The sequence below is a fragment of the Heliangelus exortis genome, chromosome 1 (genome assembly GCF_036169615.1).
Source record: "Heliangelus exortis chromosome 1, bHelExo1.hap1, whole genome shotgun sequence".
Classification (NCBI taxonomy): Eukaryota; Metazoa; Chordata; class Aves; order Apodiformes; family Trochilidae; genus Heliangelus; species Heliangelus exortis.
In genome coordinates, this window is record NC_092422.1 from 145,084,598 (window position 1) to 145,108,776 (window position 24,179).

Consider the following 24,179-nt stretch of genomic DNA (forward strand, 5'->3'; position numbering starts at 1 on the left):
CAATTTAAAAAGACTTTTGGACTTGAGATTTCTAATAGGTATTGAGAGGTAACACAGAGATGTCACATGTGAATAATCAAGGAGGATCTTCCATCTCTGAGATGCTTAGCACTGAGCCAAGCAGCTGAAGATAGTCTCTAGTAGAAAAGAGAACCATCATCCTAAACTGACCTCAAGTGCTCCTGTGCTGGTGCTGGAAAAAGCACCGTGACTGGCTGAACAAAGGACAAGGGAGAGCAAAAAGGCAAACCAGAGCCAGGGGAATGTGAGCATGTGTTTGCACATGTCCATCTGTGTGGTGTTCATCTTGTTCACCTCAACACGTTGTGTTTGACCTCACCTTCACATGCCAGTTTTGTGCTGGCAAGCAAGAAGGCCTGGAAGACACAAAACCACAGTGTGTCTGTCAGGGTTACCTTGAGCGAGTCCATCTGTGTGGAATAATGCTGAAAGGGGGTAACATGGACAACGTGGTGTCATGTGTGTCCATGGGTGTGCAGGAAATGCATGGCTGCTGGTGAGCATCTGTGTGTTGGTGTTGTGCACGTGGCTGCTGTGGGCAGTAGACTCCAGGTATCAATGTATGGAACATGTATGTGTATGCACATGCATCCAAGTATTCTGCTATAAGGGGAACAGTGTGTAAGTGTGTGAATCTGTCCTTTGCTAAAAGCATCAGTGCATTTGTGAGGTGTTGCAGGGAGTGACGTGTCCTCTGTGGGTCATTTCGTGTGTGCCTGTGTGTGTGACTGTATTTACACCTCTGCGATACCAGTGTCTGACTGTACGCCCGCAGAGTGAGCAGCCTTGTGAAAGCAATGCCAGGAGTACAGCATAAAACTGTGGTCAGTGTGCATGACCTGCATGCACCCTCAGGTGTGTACAGGTTTGCAGGGATGGGATCCTTCTCTAGGTGGGACACAGGGTCTGGCTCCTGCACTGCTTCTCCTCCTGGTCTCTGCTTTTCCTTTCTCACCTTCCCTCAGCTCCCCTCGCTCTCTAGCAGCAGCGTACTCTGCCCTGGGAACCAACTCCCACACACCAAAACACAGCAAGGGAACTCCTTTCCTTGCAGTTCCCTGATACCTTCCCATATCAAGATCCAGAAAGTGAAGAAAAACCTCGCTGGACAACCTGAACTGGACCTATTCCCTTTCCATGTCCTAGTCGCCCACTTCCAGCCCCCAGGAGCTGCATCTCAAACCTTCAACCCAAACCCGCAGACTTTAACCCAAACCCACAAACAGCCAACCCCAAATGCCAAGCACCACAAAGCAGACTTATGGCTCACATCCAAGGCATGGGTCATCTAAAGCTGACACAGCTCAGGTAAGGCAGCTCAAGGTAACAGAATTAGGAGACAGCAGTCCCCACAATGGGGAAATCAGAGAGGCTCCTGTTGTGACAGTGATACCTGTTTGACTTCCAGTTTCCCAGCCAGCATCACCCACAGCTGGGTTTGTTGTAAGAAACCTTTCACACAAATTGCAGTCAGCACAGCTCAAACTCATACCTCTGGAACCAAAGCAACATGTCTCAGCTGCTCTCCCATGGCTCCCACATCAGAAAGCTAAACCTGCAGCCAGATCCCACACATACTGGGTAACCTTCATGCTAGGATCCAAAGCACAGAGTGCCAGCCTACTCAGAGCACCTCTTGGAGCAGCAGGACTTGAGCAAGAAGAAAACCCCAATGACATTTTTTTATTCTTTTAACCAATTCTGCAGATCACTACCATCCTCCCAGACATCCTACCCTGAGCTCTACATGTTTGCTCTGGGGCTGATCTAAATTACTCGACTCCACACACTGAAATGCAAACCACTGGCCTCCATTTCAGGCATTGCTTTTGCCCTATATCCCACTCTGCACCTATTCCCTCTGGAGGACAAAACTAGCACACAGGAGTTAGATGTGAAAGTATGCACTCCTTCCTTGGAAGGCTCCACATGCTCCCAGAAAGACCCAGTTTCATCCAGGCCCAGCATCATACAGTTTTGTCTTAAAAATGCAGCCTAACACTTTAGCTTCATCTGTTTTGTCTCAACTGCAAACCTGAATCTGTGAAACCACCAACCCTATCCAAACCTATACACCAAAAGCCTGGCCTTTTAAGCCCAGTTTTGTCCCCTTTCATTTGTCTCCAGGTTTCTTCTGCACAAAGATCCAGCCTTTCACCTTGTTGTGCACCAGCAAGGCAGTGTAGTCTTCACAGATGTAAAGAGAGCTCAGTGCCGGATCCTTCGCTGACATTTTCCCCTCACAGCACAAGACAGACTGGGAAAGTCTGGATCCCACAATCTATGGTGCAGGTCTCTGGGAGCCAGGCCAGGATCCTCCCAGGTTTTCCCCAGAGAGGAGCCCTGCTCACAGCCAACGCAGTTTGGGTGACCTTTTCACTGCTGGCAATCACAACCAGGAAAAAATAGCCCTTTGTGTTAATATTTAAACACCCACCACAAAAAGAACAGGGCCAGCCTCGAGCACTCATTCAGGGCTCTCCCCTGTGCCGCACCACCAACATCCCTATTCATCCCTCACCTCGAGGTCTTTCCCTCCAGCCCCGCACCCTTCTTTTTCCTCCTCAGCTTCACGAGCAGCTCCTGCCCTGCAGCCTCATCAGCTTTCCTAGAGCCGCTGGGCTTGTGGAGAGCGAGCCTCTGATTACCATTCAAGTTGGATTCTCATTAGGCAGAAATGCCCCTCCAGGAGATCTATTAACAGTCTATAAGGTTAACTTAATCCAGCCAGTCTTGTGTGGTCTCTGCCCAAATTCCCTATTACATTAACAATCTTGAGCCTTAATTAGCATGTGAGGCAGAGGTGGCATTATTAATGGAGATAATACGGAGCATTAAGAATAAACAGGCCAGGCTTTCTCTCCCCCACCATGCATGCAAATCCTCTTCTGTGTGGAAACGGCATGAGCTTCCCCCATGGGCAACACATGCTGAGGGGCTGGAGGGCCCCAGGCCAAAGATGAGCCCTGGTACAGCAGAAGAAACAGAATGCCAGAGACCTTTCATCTGCTTGGGAGAAGAAGGGCTGGTAATGAGAAGATGATGGTATGGCAAGTCCTGTGAAGGAAATCCTTGCAATGGGGGGAGGGGGAGAACAGTCACATCCCCGGCTAGTCCAACCACCCCATCTTTTTAGGAGGGCTGGAAAAGCAAGGGCAGGGTTGTGTGAACCTCTGTTCCCTTGAACACTAGATTCATGCTTCCATATATATGCAGGTAGGATAACACGATGAGCATCTGCCCTCGAAAACCACATGCAAGAAGGGAATGACTGCCTGATAGGGAACAGGCTGCAGCTAGGGAAGATGCCCCTCATGTGTCCCCTTTCTGGCCACTGGGCCCCAGTACACTGAGAACACAGCACAGTACAGAGAGGTGAGGGAGGGAAGTGCTCCACTGTAGGATCAGAGAACAAATGGACTTTAGTTATGGATGCCCCCTCTCTGGACATGTTTGATGCCAGACTGGATGAAACTTTGAACAACCTGGTCTAGAGGGAGGTGTCCCTGCCTATGCAGGGCAAGTTGGAACTAGATGATCTTTAAGGTCCCTTACAACCCAAACCATTCTGTGGTCCTATGAGTCTGTAATTCTGTCACTGGGGTACCTGTTCGATGCAGGCTCAGTGTCCAGTGGGGAAGGGACAGGAGCCTCTTGGGACAGGCTGGTGGCTGGCTGCACAGGTGGCTGGTCAAGACAGCTTGGTCATCAAGCAAAAGGGCACGCCTGGCACAGACCCTCTCTTCAGCCCAGGCAGTGCCAGCTGCACCCCAGGGAGGAGACATCCCAGGTGAGAGGAGGGGAGGACTGGTGCTACCAGCAGCAGCATTCAAGCACGGGGCTGTTCCAGCTGTGAGCAGCTCCTTTGTGGTAATCATTCACCTCCAGGCTTTGCAGAGAGAGAGTGTGCTGGGGACAATGATCCCTGAAGCACAGAGCAACATCCCCTGCTCCTTGGCCCTAAAGCACCGGCCGGTGCTAAGTCTCCTTGCTTAGTACAGAGCAGTGCTGCGGGCTGAGGATGCCTCCAGGACTGTGCTCAGCATCAACCCAGCTGTGTCCATGTGCCCAGAGGTGCAGTGGGCAGCAGGCAATTGTGGAGGCCCTGAGCAGAGCCCAGCTCTCCCACTTTCTAGTGAAGCAAGCTCGCACACCCCCTCCCCCCCCCCCAGGGCCCACCAGCCAGACCCTGCCAAATCCATTTGTCCAATCTTGTGCTTTCTACTAATCCTGTTGAGCCATCCTTTAAGTTGCTCTGAGGCAGAGATAGAAAATACAACCAATGCCTGAAGATGCTTCCCCTGACCTTGCTCAATTCAAGATAAAAGACTTCAATTTAAAAAATTACAGTGGGGGTCTGTCACTGATCCATCGCAGGGATTAAAGGGAAACAGAGATACAGGATGCAGTCAGTGTTAGGTGAGCAGACAGGGAAGGGAAGAAGGGTTATAATCAGCATGGAGGAGGAGACAGAAGAAAGGAAGGGACAGAAAGTGAGAGGGGAGGCAGAAAAAGAAAAGCCTTCTTCCTCACCACCTCCACACTTAACTACTGGCAGAAAAGTTCGATAGACACCTGGTGTGACACATATCCCACCACCTTCTTTGATCTGTAAGGAAGAGCAAGGCAGCTGCACTGTCCTGCGGTGTAAGCAGTCTGGGAACAGGCTAATGGGACTGGAGAAGAGCTCCTTGCCCCATGAGAGGTACCCAATGGAGAGCAGAAACTGAAAATTTATGGCACAAATGGCTGCTACGGAGGTCTTACCACCACTGTCTCTCCTGATGCTGTTCAGACCTTTCTGATTCCATCCCTAATCCCTTATTTCACACCAAGCCTCTCCCCTCATCTCCTCCTCTTGCTGACAGTACTGTCCTTCGCTCTTCCTGCTTCATGTCCTGGCCCAGGTCACATTTGTAGCATCTGAGCAGACTTTCCATGACTCAGATCAGTTCCTTACAGCTCTTAAGTCCAAGGTTCTCTGTAGGAAATGCTGTAAGGGCTAATGAGGGCCCCTTCTTCTTTCCTTGTACTCTCTAGTACTGCAGTGTTGTTAGACCCCACTAGGATCTTTTTCTTCCTGAAATGAGCCTGTTTCATCCCTCTGAAGCTATTCTGTTTTATGACTACTCACGAGATAGTTGGCATTTTGTTTTCATTCATCTTTTCTCCAGCAACTGGCTGAGGGTCTCAGCTAGCCAGGAAATACAAGAAAATCTTAATTTCAGCAAGGTTTTTGTCACTAAATCCCCCAATCTGCTGTAGAAGACCGTAGCCCTGATGTGGAGGTGACTCTTGGATATCACTTACAAGTGGGTCAAGACATCCCTGTCTTGCACTTAGCACTGAGAGCCCTATATGTGTTCATTCTCTCTTCCCACACAAGAATCCAGAGTCAGGAAATTAAGCCAGAAAGTAACAGGTTCAAGACAAACAACAGGAGGTCCTTGCATTGCCCACTGCATGTTTAAGCTACAGAACTTCCTACTGTGAGATTTGATTTTGTGGATGTTAAAACTTTACCTCACTTAAAAATTTAGTGGGACAAATTCAGGGAAGCAGCAAACCCATAGAGATGTATGAAGTGTACAACAGATCTTCGAGCACAGGGTCCCTCAGCTGCACATTGCTGAAAGCTAGAAGAGTGTTCTTGAACAGCTGGGCCATCTTTAAGCTCTTCCTTCTTTCAGCCAGCGTTGGAGATATTGGACTGGAAGGATCTCAAACCTGATTCAGTAGGGTCTTTCTTATATTCCTATGGCTTTCCATAGCCAGGTTGACCCAGAAGTCATAGGCAAATAGTAGCTGTGAGTAACAATATATTTTTGGTGCATTAGGTCTTATTGGATGGACAAAGGAACAAAAACAGAGCCCATTTCAAAAAAGAATTTTTTTTCCCTCTACCCTAAAGCTGGAAGGAGACCTGAGGTAATTTCAGCCAGTCATCCCAGTACAGATCCTTGCTGGGGATAACATCTGCATTTGAGTGCCAGCCCCCTTGATGCCTAGTTCCAGAATTTTAAAAGCAAATCCCCTTTCCCTGTTGATAAACAGAGAGTCCTCTCAACAGACCATCTGTAACAGAGCTAACCCCCTTGAATTTTCTGCCTTTTCCCTGACCTGTCTATCACACTATGCATGGTGGCCTTTCCGCACTAATCCTTTTATTATGATCTGACTACATTTTCCTGGCCTGTGGCTGCTATGGGGAAAAAAAAAGGAGGGGTGTTAATCCTTCTGACCTTGTTGTCCCAATTCTGGACCATCTGTGACTAGGGAGTCAGAGGAGGGAAGTCTGACCCCACTGTCCCTATGCCAAACCATCTTTGCCTGGGAAGAAGGAACTTCTCCCTTTGGTATGTTCAGCCTGTACCCTCCTCAAAAAGCTGTGGCAAAGCCACTTTCCAGCTACAGGCACCTCCTACAGGACTGCTTTCTATACTACATGTCCAGCAAGAGAGGATGGAGAGATGGAGGGAATAATGTCCTCTACCTTCATCAGATTCTCTGCTCCATCACCAACAGTGTCTGCAGGTTCTCCCCAGCCATGGGACAGGGAATCAATAAAAGGTGAAACACAATCAAACACCTCTCAAAATTTTCCACGTATGAAAAAGGGGCCTTGCAGATCACACCATCTCCACCTCTGGCCAAGTCAACTTTGTTCCTTCCAACCCTTTCCAACACTATGTTTCCTTGCTGCAAGCAGTTGTGTCTGCATAAACCTGACAGACTCTTTCCCAGTCAGTCTGAGACTCACACCAGGAAGCTTGCATGTATCCTAAGAGCCAGCCAAACATTATCCCCTTTGCTCAGCCTCATCCCATACCTCTGACTTTGCCCATCTTTTGCCACCTTTACTAATCTCTTCCTTCCCTTGGTGCTTAGAGTCCTTAATTACTTGAAAACTGTAATCATATCATCATTTAGCTGAACTCTAAATCTTTCATTCTTTTAATCCTCATAAATAAGTCCCTCTGGTCCTTTCATAATTTTGGTAGCTCTTCTCTGAATTCCCTCCAATTCATCACCCTCCTTCAGCAAGTGTAGCATCCAGGTCTGAATACCAGGTTTTCCAGGCTGTTCTCACTAAAGGCTTGGAAATAACATCAACTGGGCCTCCCTTGTGCTTCAAGGCTTGATGGTTTTGTGTGTACTTGAGGGCACAGCTGTCAGGAAAGCTAACTCATTTCATACGTGGGGCACCAGGCAATACAAGCCAGGAGTGTCTCTTAAAGCACAGAAACTCTCTCCTGGAAGAGGCAGAAGCAGCTTCACAAGAGAAGATGGGGTGGGGAGAAGAAGATAGATGGACAGGTAGGATGGGTGTCCTCCAGCTGGACACAGTACACCACTACAAATATTACTTACACACTTACATTACTTACTACTTAAACACCTGAAGAAGAGACATCAGGTCTAAGAGACAGAAAAGCTGCCTTTACACACACACACACACACACACACACACACACACACACACACACACACACGTGTCCTGACTCCCTGAATAAACCCACATACAGTCACCTGTATCACACAGAGGCACATCCAGTGCAGACAGGAACACATTTACATGGATAATACAGACAAAGCTGAGAAGGAGAGGATGACATCCAGCACATACAGACCTTGTGCATGCACGGATGTAACCTGTGCATACAAGAGGACAGGGCAGGCAAAACCTAGCAGAAAAATGGTTTTCTCTCTGTTTCAAAACATACATGTTCTCATGCATAAACCAATGTTCCCAGAGGAAGGATAGCTTATGGAGTCCTCGTAGTAACCTAAAAATACACAGGCAGCTCTGACCCATCTGGTCTACAGGCTGAGTGCATGAGGCATGGAAAGAATGAACACAAACATATGACACCTTGCCTTGAGGCAACCGGTAGCCTGTACATCATCCTGAGACACAGTCTGCACATCTATAGTGCCTTCCATGGTGATTAGCTTATCATCAAAGCAATTCAGAGGTAAGTCCTGGGGTAACCCCCTCCTCAAGTTATGTTACTGATGTCCCTTATTCACAACAGTATTTTCCCCGTCTCTTTGCTATCAGGCTGACAGGAGTCAAAACCTCCCACAGTTTCTTGCAAGCAGTCCTTCCCCTGCCACTTACCAAAATCAAACAGGAGTTAACATTGTGTATGGACATCTCCGTGTAGGGAAGAACACGGGGTCTTGAACCCCAAGCACCTCTTTTTACCTCTGGGAAATTCATGTTGCACCATCAGCTCCCCAAAGCATCACCTGGGACAAAATTCTGTGCTAAAGGGCTGAAAAGCTGGAGATCCACTCCCTGGGGTGGCTGCAGACAGGAAGAAATGCCCCCAGCGCATCAGCTGGGTCAGCACAGGAGGATGGATGGGCCTCACCTTCAACAGCAGGACAGATTCTCCTTCAGAGTTTTGATCCTCTGGCTCTCTCCATGGCATTTGATGCTATGCCATAAGGTGCCATATATATCCTGACCCAAACCAGAGCTGCCTGGGAACCTTAAAGACTCCCTGCAAGAAGCAACACCTGGGCATCAAACCCATCAAATCCATCACCTCAGCCTGTCTCTTAACAGCTTGTTTCCCATCCCTCACAATGCCATGGAAAGAGTGACAACTGCCCTGCCCTCCTTCTGTACCTCAGCTGGTCAGCTGGAACTGGGTTTCCACTTGGCTTATGAGTGTTGAGCAAATGAGGTCATTTCTCCTCAGAGACAAAAAATTATTTGGTCAGCCCTGTCCGTGAGGAAAGTGGTTCAATTCAGGCAATAGCTAGGTACCCACAGGCTCCCAGGAGACCCAAAGAACTGCTCTAATCCCTTAAAAAGGGATGTCAAGGAACAACAAAGCAAGCCACAAATCTAACACCAGCCAGGGAGCACAGAAAAGCCAAGACACAAATGCAGCTCTGCTCAAGTGAAGCTTTAACTGCTACCACACCATCTCTCAATTGAGGCAAATATAACAGCAGTCCCACAGTCTCTGCCACCTCCAAAGTGCCAGGCTTGACTCAGCTGGGTCTTTAAATACAGCCCTCATCCGGTTCACAGATGCAGGAAACTCATCCTGACCCAGCAGGGACAAAGGGCTGGAGGTGGATCCCAGCCCTTTGGTCTGCTCCCTGAGCTTTGTGCTGTCCCCTTCCAGCCCAAAGAGAGGACTTCACCCCTGAAGTGCCCTCCTGTGCATTCTGCCTGCCTCCCTTTAGTGGCTCAACTCCACACCTTTGGTCACCCCTCTTTTCATATGGAAAGGCATCAAGGAACACAAAGCTTTGCCCCTGCTCACAGGATGCTGGGTGAATCCCAAATAGAGCTCAAGCACCCACTATAACTCAGTATCAGCACCAGTCTGGACAATTCCCACCAGCAAAAGTGGTGCTACCAGGGAAGCTCCAGCTTTCCCCATACCTCTTAGCAGCCTGGGATTCCTCACTAATCAGGACAGCTCTGCTCCTCCATGGAGGAGAAATGCAAATGCTCCTCTGCCCCCAGAAAGCAGAAGATATTCCTGGAGCACAGTTGCCCTGTACTTAGGCTGCTCTTGTCCTACTCTGGTGAGCCCACACCCCATGGGTGAGGGCTGAAACTGATTGGTGAATGTCACATCTATTTCCCATCAGTCCACAAGAGTGTGAAAACAGAGGCACTCCCTGCATGTCCTCTCCCCTTCTCACACTAATATAAGAAGCAACTTAGCTCAGACACACACCTGCGGGAGATAGATGTAAAAACACAATATTTGGGATGAGGGAGAGAGCAGCCCAGTCTCTCTTTCTCAGCAAATGTGCTGATATTTTCTGACACAGCTGCTGACAGCACTGGGAGGTTTCATCAGGCCCTGATGTGACCACAAGCTTTTTTTCCCAGGTGAGTAGTGCACTCCACCACACTTTAGCAGGGTCAGATGAGGCAGCTGCACTCTGCCTGGAGCTTCATCTGGCTTCTGACATGGCCCAGGTAGGAACAAACTCCATGGACATCACCACAGCTATGTTTCTCTCCCTCCTGCCTTCCTCATCTGCCTGTGATTTTTACCTTTCTGATTTTAACTGCAAGCTGCCCCCCCCCCAGCAAAAAAACCCTAAACCTCTGTATGCCCCCCTTTCCCAAATGCCCTTTCTACCCTCTAAGGAGCTTCTGCTCCATAGCATAGCTTTGCACCGGCGCAGCACATCAGACAGTATATTCTCAAATACCCACTTTGCCTGGAGCTAGGTGAAGAGAGGGAAAGGCCATGCATCCACGGTGCTTCCCTCGGTGTCTTTTTTTTTTTTTTTTTTTTTTTTTTTTGTCTTTTTTTTTTCCGGAGGGGAAGAGCAATGAAGGCACTGACAAACCTGCCTGCTTGAGGGATGTATGCCCTGAAAGCCAACAGCCTTCCAAAAGAAAATATTAGGGTGAGGAAGGTGGCAGGTAGAGAAGGGGATGAGAGGGGGGAAGGTTTCTAGGCTGGGGAAATCAGCAGGATTAAAGTGTCTGGCACCGCATAGACACCCCTCCACTCCTTGCAGCTTCCTCACTGCTGCTGGTACGGTCTGCATGGAGGGGGGAGGCGAGAGGGGGGCTGTGTTTAAATATATTAATAATGCATGCTCCATGCAAATGAAGCTTCCTTTGAATATTACATTAGTGATGCTGTAAGGCTGCGCTTTCCCGGGAGCCAGGAGTGACGGTGTGTGTGGGGACCGTGAGGAGGGGAGGGGGATGCAGCTCACCAGAAATCTGCTCATACCCCGGCACAGCTCTCTTTCTCCCCCTCCACCCCAGCTCTCCCACATCACCCACACACACTCCCTCCCACCTCCCAGTGCATGACAAATTCCTTGGCTCGCAGCATGCAATGCAGCCGGGCTCCCCAGTCCCTTAGGCTCCCTCCAGGGACACGGACCCCCCCCCCTTCTCCCCACGCCCTATATAATCTTTGTGTCCCCGCTCCCCCTCCCGCCCCTCCGCCCCTGTCCAATCTCAGCGATCCTCTCCCTGCTCCATAGCTTGGTTTGTAGCTCCCTACCTCCAGTGTGGGGAGAGGGGTTGTGCGCTCCAGCCGTCAGGGGAAAAGGAGAGGGAGCAGCTCTCCAAGTCTGGCCCGCACATGTGCACCCACTCTGTCTGCACACACCAGCCCCCAGCAGCAGACGCTTGCGTGAGCCCGGAGTTGGGTGCAAATGGACCGCGGGCTGTGCGCGGCTGCCAGATGCGTGCGCCCGCAGCGCAAGAGCGGTGCCCTCCTCGCAGCCGCCGACACCTCCTTTCCCGGGTGCTTGCAAGGATGTTTGCAAGCATCCTGTTTGTGCACAGACACCCCCGCCTCCCCGCACACAAACACGATGCACACGCGTGTGCTTGCATGCGTGCATGCAGAGGTAGAGGGGGAGCAGCACCAGCACACACACACGAGAGAGCATTACGCACAGCAGCTCCCGAATATGCTGCCTGCTGCAGCATGAGCAGATTTATGCTGTCTTTCCTTCCCCAGACAGATCCAAGCTCTGGAATGGGAACAGCAGCCGCTCTGCGCTCCTGCCTGTCCCGGGATGAGAATAGGATGCGTCTGTTCGTCTTTCTCCCTCACCCCCACACCTCCTCCTTCCCCCTCCTCTTGCTCCCATTCATTCATTCAGCTTCTCCTCCCCCCATCCCATGCCCCAAAGCAGGAGGATTCTTAACCATACAAATGTGGGCATGCTTTCTCTAGTGGAATAAATGGGCACACAGACACCCTGCAAGCAATGCATATGCAATTGTGTATGCATTCGACTCGTTGTCCTGGGCCCCTACATAAATATCCAGCTACCACCACCACCACCCCACACTCACACACTTACACACCCGACAGACACCACGCAATGACTTTTCTGCAGCCAGTCAGCCTCCCAGCAGAGCAGTGTTGAAGCAGAGCAGCGATTTACTCACTCCCCTGCATCCAAAACAGGAGAACGTTCACACCACACATACACACACATATCGCTGTCTGCAAGGGCTCCCCGACAAACTTTGCAAAGAGGCAGGGAGCAAGGGGTTGGTGGATGGAGAAGGCTATCTCCTTCTCCTTCCTATAACTGCAGGCAACACACATACATGTCTGTGCCTCTATATGCACATGGCTGTAAGTGTGGGTGTATATACATACCCCCACAGCTACACCTATACATACCTACGCACACACAAAGCACATGCATCTATATATACATACATATGCATGCATGCCTTCTCCTGAAGGGTCTGAATAGAAGCAGATTGGTCAAAGCCCGCTGCCTGCAGCAAACCCTGGACCTATTCAGCATCCCCATCCTAAGCGAGTGCACACACACAAACACAGAGGGGGGACCCGTCTCCAAGCGTCTCTCTCTCCCATCACCCCATGTGGGCATTATCTCCCCCCAACTCCCACCCCTCCCCGGCCACTTTTCCATCTCCCTTGCACTCACCCCTTGCCTTCATCCTCAGATCGGAGACATCCACCCCCCAGAGAGTGCATGCATGGGCTGGAGGGAGAAAGGCAATCCATCCATCCTGCCCTTCTCCTCTCCTCTCCTCCGTCCTCCCCTTCCAATCTCAGCCGCTTCTCCGAGAGGCGACACGGATGACAACAGGGAGCGGAGGACACGCGAGGAGGCAGCTGCACAAGGACTGCACATAAAAACGTGTCACACACACGCACACGCACACATACCTGCTCCTGGTGGGGCGATTGCTCCCAGCTTCCATACGGGGCATGACAGAGAGCAAGTAGAGGCACAAAAGCCCCCTGTCTTCAAGCAACTTGCAGCCCTGCGGACTGGGGAGGTCGAGGGGGGGTGGGGGGGAGGAGGGAGTGGGAGGGGGAGGGGAGGCAAATATGCCCCCACCTTGTGTCACCCCTTGGAGCTGTGCTGTCCCCTGCCCCACAGCTGTCTCATTCCCGGATGCGCCTAGACAGCACTCCCGGCCGTGCACACAGCCGAGCACGACAGGCGGGGACGGAGCACCAGCAGCCCAGGGAGGGCAGGCACAGCCGGAGGATTTGCTGCCTTCGCCGCATCCGCATCACGGGGGGAAGAAGGCAGAAAGGGCTGTATTGGCATTTAAAACGCGAGTGATTAATTCGCCACAGACTCAGCTGAGAGGGCTCTGGGACCAGAGCTGGCACGGCTTCTGCCAGCTGGGAAGGCTGTGACAGGCGAAGGTCCCTCTCCCATGGAGCCACCTCCGAGCTCTCCTCGCCTGCACGGCCACCGCTCCTCCGGTGCAGGCGGAAAGAAAGGGGTGGGCCTCCACCGGAGACATGAGCACGCATGCAACAGCTGCTGGGGGAACTGCACACCTCCGAAAACACACATGCACACGAGCAGCAGCTGCTGGGGAGCTACACACAGACAGACACACAGGATTTCCTTACAACAGCTACTGAGGAGCTACACACAACATGCAACAGCTTCCTGGGAAACACACGCAAAGCAGCGGTTGCTGAGGAATCACAAACACACACACACACACACACAGAGGTTACAAATCGTCAGAATCAAGTCACTCGCATGAAAATACAACAGCTTCTAGGAACGACACAGGTACAAGTGACAGCTCCTGAGGAGCTGCATAGACACACGTGTGCATGCAACAGTGATACACACACTGACACTGCATATGTGTGACAGCCGTGGGGAACTACACCTTGATATGTGCTCCTGTGGTTTTTGCCAAGAAAATCGAGACATAACAATGCAACAAGAGCAGGAGAAGCCTTTCATCCACAAGCAAGCACACTCATCCAACTGGTCTGGGGATGCTGTCTTTCATACACCCCCTCAAATCACCACACACAGAAATGCAACAGCTCCTCAGGAATCACCTGTAACCACATACCCTCACGTACATACAACAGCTTCCTGGAGGACCTTCCACCTCCCTGTGCTCAAACCTATCGATGCCATCACTGATGGAGATCTTGCCTACAGTCAGAAACAAACATCCATGTGCACCACGTACTGGGGAGCCAGCCACAGCACAGCCCCCAAATATTGCACACGGGCAATAGCTGCTAGGAAACCACCTTACCCAACACAGGGTGACTCTTTAAACAATTACTCCCCAGCCCCTTCACAGAAAGCACAGGCACACATAAACCATTCCCCATGCAGACTCCCAGACCACAACTGGAGGGACACGATGCATCCCTTGCACTCACTGCAGCTGCAGAAGGGGCTGCTTGGTCTCACTGGGACACACACAGACATGCAACAGCTGCAAAGAAACTTAGGAACATGAGACATTGGATGGGAGCTGTCTTCCTTGGATCTGCAATCCAGACTCCTGTTATTCCAGGCAACCACATAATAAAATCTAGCTCAGAAATGTCTCAAGGTCCATCCTAGCGCAGTGAGACTACACTCACTTCTCAGAGGATGTTCTGGCCCCTGGCTGCTCTGATTTTACAAACCTGACCCAGCACCTACCCTTGCTCATGACAAATTCACACCCGTGTCTTCCTGTGCCAGTTGGTTGTGTCCTTTAAATGGGCACACAGAGAGGTGGCAACAACAAATGGAAATGCTCTGAAGCTTCCACCTGCAGCTGAACAGGCACCATCTGCACCCCTGTCTCATGCAGCCATCCACACATGCAACAGCTGGGTGAAGACACCCCTCTCAGCATAAATGTCAACATGCTCACAACAGCTTCTAGGAGAACACACACCCAACCCGCAGCACTCACATGCCCACGGGTGCAGACCTACCAACGCCTGCAACCTCTGTTGGAAAATTCATTACTTTCTCCATACAGCCCAAGAACCATAGAGGAATTACACTGCCAGTCACACTCCACTGCAAGCAGCACTATTATTGAACACATTATACTGTGATGTTCAGTTGCATCTAAAGAAGCTCACCCATGGCACACCTTCCCCCCCACCTCCTGCTAGTTACTAACTCCAGAGCAAGGCAACTACACCATCATTTCACACATTTGCAGATCTACAGGGGGGGTGTGTGTGTGTGTTTGTGTGTGACCCCACTGTACATTTTTCTCTGTGTTGGGAGAGAAATAAGCTCATGCAGGTTCAAATTCAGCAAGCAAGGGACTGCCCCTAGCTCTCTCATGTGCATGCAACAGCCTCAAGAGACAGGAATCCAACCCCACAGGGTAGATGGGGAAATGTAAGTTGCCCGTATGGAGGGGGGGAGTTAGGGGGCAAACAATCAGCAGCCCTCCAGGAATGAGTTACCTCCTTCATAGCACAAGCAACAAGTGAAAAGAACCCATCTGCAAAACAAGCCCTGGGCATCACGTGAACCACTGAGATGGCACAAAGACAAGGGTGTCCACCAGATCCAAACACACAAGGTCATCAGCCCTGTTGAAAATTATACATAGGAAGCTTGATGTACACCTTGATATACCCTCTTTTACTCCAAACCTGCAAATCCAAGTGGGAAAAAACACACAGACACATACACACTCAGAGAGACAAGAAGTGAGCAGCCCTGAGGACACTTTTGGATGTTCTCTGAACCATCTGTAGGTGTCTGTTCCCAGTGGATTAAATGCCAAAGCTACTCACTCCACCTGAGATGAAAGGAGGCAGCTTGTCTTGGCAACTAAAGACTTTCATTTCCTTGCCTTTATCACTTTGGAGGGTTGTGGCCATGGGGTTTTTATTTCAAGATTTTTTGAAACTAGAAGCTAAAGGAAAAGAGACTTGCTTCCATCTTTATCTACCTCCTCCAAGTACAGACACTGTCTAATCTTGGGGAGTGTTGAAGTCAGAGAAAAGGTTTCCAAATCCAAATGAATGCAGGATTTGTTCCTGCTTGAGTTCCTCCAGGATCATCTTGCAGTTTGTTTGGGGTGAGTCTCCCAGAGATTCTCCTGCTGGCACAGATCCATCCTGGACTCAGAAGTGCTGGGGCAGGATGCTTTTGCTGCCAGGGCCCATGGGGGGTCGAACAGTATCTGCTCACACTCCCAATATCCCAGGAACAATACTTAAATCCAGCAGAACAGAACAGCCCTGAGGGACAGGCAGAAGCAAGCACCACATCTTCAGTGGTGTGGGACATTTGGATCCTTGATCTTACTCGAAGCCTGCCCTCTCCTCTGCCCCCTGCAGATGATCATCTAGAGGGTACAGAAGCTCACCCCATGTTTAGTTTGCAGAGGCTCTGACCTTGTCAAACACCCTGGAAAGGTTCTGTTGTTTGTTACTTCACAAGGAAAAAAAAAAAAAACCAACTTCACCAAGAAAAAAAAACCTCTGAAGGACATCACAGCTACTTTAAGTCAGCTGCAGAGGTGCCTCATTCTCTGTGTGTAACACTACAGAAGAAGAAACACCTTCTATTTTTTTTGTGCCAATATCTCTGAGTCCACCACCCTCCAGCCAGGCCTGACCTCACTGCAACCTGAGCAGGGCTGGAAACATCCCTGAGAACAGCCTTGGTTTACACCTTTCTGCTCAGCTGCTGTTCTGTTGGTCTGCTACATCCTCTAAGACTGCAAATACTCCTAGGGACGAACAGGGGAGCTGACCTTATTAGAGCAATTCCCTAGTGTTATTCCAACATATGCCAGGGAGCTGCTGAGTCCCAGAATAGCCTAGAATCTGGGAGTCACAAAGGTGATGATACAACTGATTTTTAACCCCCCCTGCCCAGACTGGGGGGGATACTGGAGGTGACATTCAGTGTGGATGGTACCTCTAAGGTACCATCACCTGACCCTTGTGCCATTTGCCTGCACGAGAGGGAAAGAGTCAGGCAGGGGAGGCAGCCTGACTGCACTGCCTGTGCTGTGTGCTGCCAGGGAAGGGAGGCTGGCTGGGAGGATTTCCAGCTCACGGAGACAATGGACATACCCTTCTCCCTCTCTGCCTCTTCCCCGTGCCCATGTCCCCCAGGGAGGGGTATAACTGAGGTCCCACAGCTGGGGAAAAGGGGTGCTGGGGGGAGGCTGAGCTCTGCCCTCGCTGCAGTCAGAATCTCTCCCCTGATCTATACTGCGGTGAGCAGTGACAGATTGATTTTACAGCTCTGCTTGGAGCCGGCCGCTGGCCCTGGGCTGTGGATGAATCAGCTTTCTCTGGGCCTTGGCTTTTATTTTATTATTTTCCTGCAACTTCCTTCGCAGGCAGCTGAAGAGAGAGGAGAGAGAAAGATGAAGTTGGCAGATTTCCTTCCCTGCTCGTGTGCTCCCAGCCTCCCAGCTTGGCTCTGGGACTCCTCTGGGAGGAGGGAGGGAAGGGCTTGTTTTCCAGGGACTGACAGCTGTCAGGAGTAAAGACATGAGGCTCCTTCTACATGGGCAGCTGCACATTATCACAGCTGTGGGAGACAGCAAGCACTGCATAAGTGCACGAACGGTTCCTGCACTGTTGTGCTGATGCCTCATTCTTTGCAGAATGGAGAGGGACCCATTTTTCATTACAAGGGGCAGCATGTTTGGAAATAACATCTCATGCATCCATTAGGCATCAAGCTGTCTGCAGCCTCTAGGATGGAAACACTTCCAGGTTCTCCCCTACAAGCTGGGGACCTAGAGGAGAGGGCAAGGGCTGTACACTGTTGTATTCCATCAGGCTTAGTGGTCTCCAAGCATTCCACAGCCTGGAGGTTCTCCTGGGATAAGTTTGCACCTTCAGGCATGGAATGGACCTTCTTCCCTCTCCTGACTGTGGACATTGTAGACATTGCCCAGGGGGAGTCAGGCTGAGTCCTACCTCTGTTTGCTATTGTGCCACCAACAAGAGCAACAGTGAACTCAGCCAAGGAGGGAGCAGTGAAATTAAAGGGCAGAAAGTTGTTGGGTTTTCCAGCCCTGGTCTGGAACTACTGTGGAGCAGTTCAAGCCCTCAAATTCTCCATTAGCAGAAGGCAGCCTGCAGCAACTGGTGACCTGAGTAAGAGCAGAGAACAGAGGGATGAACACCAATTGCAACAGACTTGTTTCTCTCCAGAAGCCCAACACCTTGGGAGTTAACAGGAGCAAATATCTGCTTTATCAGACTTGGTGCTGAAAATCCTTTTGTCAGAGCTGAAGATCTACCCAGGGGCTCCCTATCTTGTGTTGGCACCTTCCCTGCACAAGGAGGAACAGCCAAAGGAACCTAGCACCATGTGCTCACATTCCAAGAGGTATCAGGATGTGTTTCATGATTCCTTGGAGCTTTTTCCTGCCTTGTCACAGGGCTCTCCAGCAATACAGACTGGCTGGGGAAGGCAGGTTCCTCAGAGGAGAAATGCTAAAGTTAATGGAGATGGACAGCTAGGATGTTATGTCAGCAGCTCCCTTGAACTCATGTGAATCCTTTCTCTCTTCACCTGCCCCTGAGCAAGGATCAGAGTCTGACCTTGAAGATGGCCAAAGTGGATCAAACTATCAGAAGGCAAGGGCCTTGATCTGTAAAGATCAAGGCACGGGATGGGAAAGGAAGGAAGATGGGGAAGGCAGGAGAGAGAGGTTTAGCGGAGGTCTGTCCCAGCAAGAGAGAGGGGGGCAGCAAGTCAATCTTACCCATTTTCTCTGATCTCTTAATCTCTTGCTTTTTAATCTTTTACATCAGGAATGAGGCACATCATTATGAGTAGAAGAAATCCCAGTTGGAAGGGAGATGGGGATGGTGAAGGAGACAGAAAGGTCTAATTTCTAGGTCTTCTGCCTTGTTCCCTTTCTCTACATCTTTCTCTCCTCCTTCTTTTTTCCTCTGTTTACAAGCAGTCGTATAGGGACTTGACCAACACAGAAACACAACAGAGGCCTCAGCACCTGGAGAAAGGGCAGTGCCACAGCCTCTGAGAGATGCAGGTTGAGCTGTCCCATAGTGACAGTCTGTGGTGGCACAGAGACACAAGGCTCAGTGCCTCAACTTGTCTTGAAAGGCTCTTTCAAGCCAGACATGAACAGCAAACGTTGCCAGTAAGGTCAAAGACAGAGTGACCTGAAGAAGCCAGCCCACCTCTCACCAAGAGAGGAGAGACAAGTTGACCTGTTGGCACTGACTGCCTCATCCCACAGCCTCAGGCTGGGTGCTCCACATCTCAGCTTCCCCCATCTGTCCAATCCTGTGGATAATAATCCTTACCTCAGAGGGTGATTTCGAGAGGTTAATGAATTAACATTTGTAAAAGCTTTAGATAAAGGGCTAAGGATTATTAATGTTGTCATGCATGGAAACAGCTCCTAACAAGCATTTCCCACCTCCTCTCTCCTTCGAGCCTGGGGGATCATCTGACACAGATCCCATTGCACAGGAACTCCCCCAGAGATGGAATTACAAAGAGTAATGGTAAGAGCTGCAGGCTGCTGGAGACACTAATTGGGGGAACACAAATTGGGGGAGTACCCTATCAGCCAGCAGCCCAGACCAGGCTGTGGGGCTGAGAGCCTCTCCACTCACTCTCTAACCAAGAATGACAGGTCCATCCCACTCCCATCAAAGTTCAGCAGAAAATTGGCTGCTGATTCCTGTCTATTGCAAGCCAGCCCCTCCTCTTGCCCTTTCGAGGCTGTCGACTGACCTGAGAGTTGCACAAGATACATGTGCTTTAAGGAAAGCTTAATCCCAAAAGGAAACTTCTGTGCTTCTGGCTGAGGGAAAGATTCAGAAGCAACTCAGGCTGATACTCCCTAGGCAAAGGCAAAGGATAGCTGGGATGAGATTTTGGTATCTTAAAAATTGTGCAAAATGTTTTCCAGGCTGGGGATGGGAACTAATTCAAAGCAGGATTCTGAATGTTATGCATCTCTCCCTTACACACAAGGATAACCTCAAGAGAGAAAAGCCCTCCCTAACTCGCCTACTATAAATACACCAAACCACTTAAAATGACTACGTTTAAAGAGAGCTGGTAATTTGATAGTGGTCTCCACTTAATTAGATTAGGTTCTTCTTGAACTCAAGGGCTGCAAGCAGCTGATCCTCTTTTCTTTCTCAGTATTATCCTGTCAGCTGCCATGCTGACGTGACCATCAAGCCTCCCTCCGTGCTTGGTCCCCATGGGATGCTGACAGGGAAACCCTGGAGGACCAAGAGCTCTTGCCTGGCTGTGACCCAGCAGAGCCCTTAAATACATGCCCCTAACTCTGCACTGAACTCCCCACTTGATGGAGCAGGGGCAAAGTGTTGCCCCAGTCAGGGTGAAGCTTCAGAGCCTGCCCTACAAATCAGGGAACAGAGAATGCATCTGGGACAAGCTTTCTGCTGAGACAACAGTTCTCATCCAAGGGTCGAGCAGTGCCCTTCTTCCTGGCTTTCTTTGCTGTATTCACATGACTTTTGCCATCACTTTCCAAAACACATACATCCCTGGCAAGCAAAAATATAAACTGGAGTATAGCAATGAGTTAGAAAGTCATGAAGAGACCAAGACCAACCAATTTTTGGCCAAGATGATTGGCTGAGGACACTTACAGAACCACAGGTGAATACACATTTCCACAAATCCCATACTAATGAAGTGGGAATGGACAGGTTAATGGCAAATCATGCCATCACTGATCACTGCAGATGGTGTCCACCTCTGCTCTTGGCATCTGGATCACCAACCCTACCAGGAACCACAACTGTGCCACACACTGCAGAGCTCCAGAATGCAATGCCCTGCCTGGGCTGCCCAGCACTGCTGGAAATAAACTGTGCTGCACACAGCTTTGTGGCAAGATTTTTCAGTCACATCTAGGGTAAAAATGGTAATACTGACAGTACTGTGTGGGAATTTTCTCTTTAGCTAAGGATGGCGAGCATCCCCTGCAATGAGAGAAGAGAGGACAGCACTGCCTTGGTCTTCTCATCAGAAGGCTGGAGCAGACATTAACGAACCATACAAATTGCCAGAAGGGTTTTAAAATTATCTTGTTTTCCTGATTTCTCACTTGGAGGGCAAATAAATGACCTGTTTGTACGTTACTGGGGCTAGCTGGTAGAGACCTTAGCATGAACATTGATAATAAGACAGAAAGTCATCTGGTAGGGAGTGATGAAGTTTTTCTGGTTTCAGGGTAGGGAACAATGTTGAGTAACTCTTGAGAGCCAAGAGCACTGCAAGTGTTGGTCTCCCCAGAGCCTCATCCAGTTCTCTCTCTTTCATTCCAGTTTAATTGTGACACTGCTCTTAAACTGCTGGACTGGACTGGACTGGACTGGACTGGGCTGGACTGGGCTGGACTGGACTGACATCCTTCCTACCCAGTCCCTTCAATCTCTGCTCAGTGAGCTTTATTCTGTCCCTATAGGGGCTGTATTCTACACAAGTTGCCCCCTCCACAAAACATACCCAGATTTGAAGAATTCAGTTTCCCAAAACTTTTGCTATTTATCAACAATGGTGGAAGTTGACTTTTGCAGCAGACAATTTGCTCTTCAATATGTTCTTAATTAACATTAAAATCTATGTCAGGTTGTTTTGTTGTGGTTTTTGGGTTGTGGGAGTTTTGTTTTGTTTTTTTTTAATCCTCTATCTCTTTGTTATTTATTCGTTTTGATTTTTTTATCTTACCTCGTTAATGTAGTGGTGATTTAGATGCAGTTTCCTCTCTCTGCTGCACTTAATGAGTCGTCAGCTTTATTCACTCTCACCCGCATCCTCATGGGAGCATGCTTTGATTTTCTAGTGGGTGCATGAAAACACAGATTAAAGCAATTAGACAGAAATAATCTTAGGGAAAGGGGAGAGAGATCCAGAGCGCCTAATTATACCATTTTAATCAAGACACAATTATGCAGAGACTTTTATAGATTATAAATTAACCAAACTCCAAAGGCAGAAAAAATATCATTTTAAATATGGTTCATTATGCTTGTTGTTTCTGCCTTGTGATCTCTCCCAAACTGGACTTCAGAGTTCATTTAGAAGTTCTGGATGTGGTTTTGCAGAAAGCATGCTCAGGAGACCCACCTTGCAATGACCAGGGCCTGGAAATGGCCTCTGGGAGAAGGTAGGGAACTGCATTTCTCACTCACTGATCTCACCAGTCCTTTCTCAGTGAACCGAGTAAATGCACCTGATGGTAGGACAGGCTTGACTGAAGACCTCCAGCTGTCTGCATGGGCCAGGAAAGAAAAGACCCTGTTCAGAAGCCTGGGTTTTGCTCTACCCTAACAGGCTACACCGAGCTGCCAGCGAAGGACTGTGGGTACTGTAGTCTAAAGAAGCAATTTCCCAAGCTACAAACATTCCAATTAGAAACACAGTGAGTAGGCAAACAAAACACATCAGGCTGGATGTGTTTTCTTCTGAACCTTGGAGGAACTTAAGCCAGCTGCTCCAGATTTATAGCTGCTCCAGATTTATTACAGCGAAGACGCAAGGAGCTCAGGCTCTCCGAGCACGTAGCAAGGTGCTCTGCTCCTGCCACCTCTGCAGAGGAGCCAGGGAGACCTCCCTGCCCCCCAAAAGCTCCAAGGAATCCAGGTTTCCCACATATCTGTCATGATACTTTAGGATGGGGAAGGTGTCCAGAGCTTACGTAGCTTTCAGGCACCTCTGGTTTTATAGCTGCTTCCCAGTGATGTCCGTGGGGCACCGCGCTGCTCCCTTTTGCTGTGAGCACAGCTTTAGTGATTCCTCCTGCACTGGCATGTGGCACCCCTGGAGCTGTTTGCAAAGAACTTCCAGGTGTTAAGGAAGCAGGAGAGGGCTTGCTGCAGCCATCCTCGGCTTCCTGTGGGGTTTGCCAGCAAGTCTCCTGAAAGGCTTTGCTGCACCGAGGCCTACACAAATCTCTTCTCCAGAAGAGTCTGCTGCCAGGCACCTCTCAGGAGGATGTCTTAGCCCATCAGGGCTTCATTCGGTCCCTCTCCATTGCCATGGCCACCAAATGCCATGAGCAGCAGTGCTGAAATGGTTTTGGACCTCTCCATAAAGGTCCTCTTCTCTGCCAAGGTACCAGCCTCAACTATCATCCACCTTCAAGCCAATCCTGGTGACACTCATGGAGGCTGTCTGCAAGGTGAGGACAGCTGGGATATGCCTAGAGCTGGTCTGTCTGAGTGACAGGGACATCACCAGGACAGGCAGATGGGGAAGGAAGGTGCCAGCATTAGACGTCAGGGACTGATGGGCATGCTGCTATTGAGCCTGAAGCTCAGTGGTCCTTCCAAGGACTTCACCTCAGAGGGGGACACCCAGGGCTGTATGAACTTCATCCACCATCAGTGTCTGAGCAGTGGGACTGCTGTGACCTGATGGAGGCAGATACGGCTGGCAGGGAGATTCCTGGGACATCTCTCCCTTGCAGCTTCCTCACCCATGTTCTTCTTCCCCTTCCCAATGAAGGAAGCAGGGCCTTCATCCCCGGTGTATCCCACAGTAGGGCTGTAGGGCTTTGGGGGTGGCCCCGTTCCCCGTCTGAGGGCTCGGCCCGGTGGGTGAGCGGTGGTACCGCAGTGCCCTCTGCTGGCCCCATTTCCGGACTATTTGGACTGTCCAAGCCTCGCACACCCCAAGGACCCCCCAGAAAGGTGGGTCTCAGCTTACTCCTGTCAGACCTTGACAGCCCCGATATGGTGGGCATTGCTCCAGCTGCAATACGAGCAAGCCCAGAAGCAGCATAGAGCCCAGTCAGTGCTTGGTGACAGCCCCAGGGGAGCCAGGGCGATGGGGTAGCCAAGATAGAAAAGATTGTAAATCAGTTTGGCTTTGTGTATGTGGGTGGGTGAGTGTGAGGTGCAGGCATTGCTCTCACCCCTACCCAATGTTGATCTGGAGGTGTGACATGGATTCACAGGGGTTTTTTTTGATACATCCCCAGTTCTACAGGAGGAGACATCCACCGTCTGCTCCTTTGCTCCAAGAGGAAAGAAAATCAAGGGGGTGGTGAAAGGGGTTGAGGAGGAGCACAGTCTCTCCCTTGGCTTGGTGCCATTCAGATGGCTGGCCCTGAGATGGGAGAGGATAGTCTGGACACTTGGGAAAGGTTATCTTATAGGTTCGTTCCAACCTAAATGATCCTATGATTTCACAGAGCTGGTGCAGGACATCCTGGCCATTCACCTGCCCTGAGAGCCTCTCATCACAATGTTATGTGCACACCTTCACTCTCCATCCTGAATTTTCCTCCAGAGCTCCCTGTGTTTTGATGATCCAAATGTGCCATAGTGAAACCAGCAGAGAAGACTGGGTTCATTCTGCCTGGACCCAGGACACCCAGGTTCAGACCTGCCAGTCCAGGATTGTGCTAAGTGATA

At 50.1% G+C, this 24,179-nt stretch overlaps 1 long non-coding RNA gene across 2 annotated transcripts in view; it reads right to left on the bottom strand.

The window, feature by feature from the left end:
* Window positions 1-22,030, bottom strand: part of LOC139789464 (uncharacterized) — a 57,633-nt gene extending 35,603 nt beyond the window's left edge. The window contains exons 1-2 of one of the 2 annotated variants that reach the window (XR_011723176.1): window positions 21,889-22,030; window positions 21,490-21,600 (exon numbers count right to left, since the gene is read on the bottom strand). This is a non-coding gene — a long non-coding RNA (uncharacterized lncRNA). Of the gene's footprint in view, window positions 1-12,695; window positions 13,258-21,489; window positions 21,601-21,888 lie in introns of those variants that run through there. The other variant, XR_011723175.1, reaches the window with a different exon arrangement.
* Between the last annotated feature and the right edge of the window lie 2,149 nt (window positions 22,031-24,179).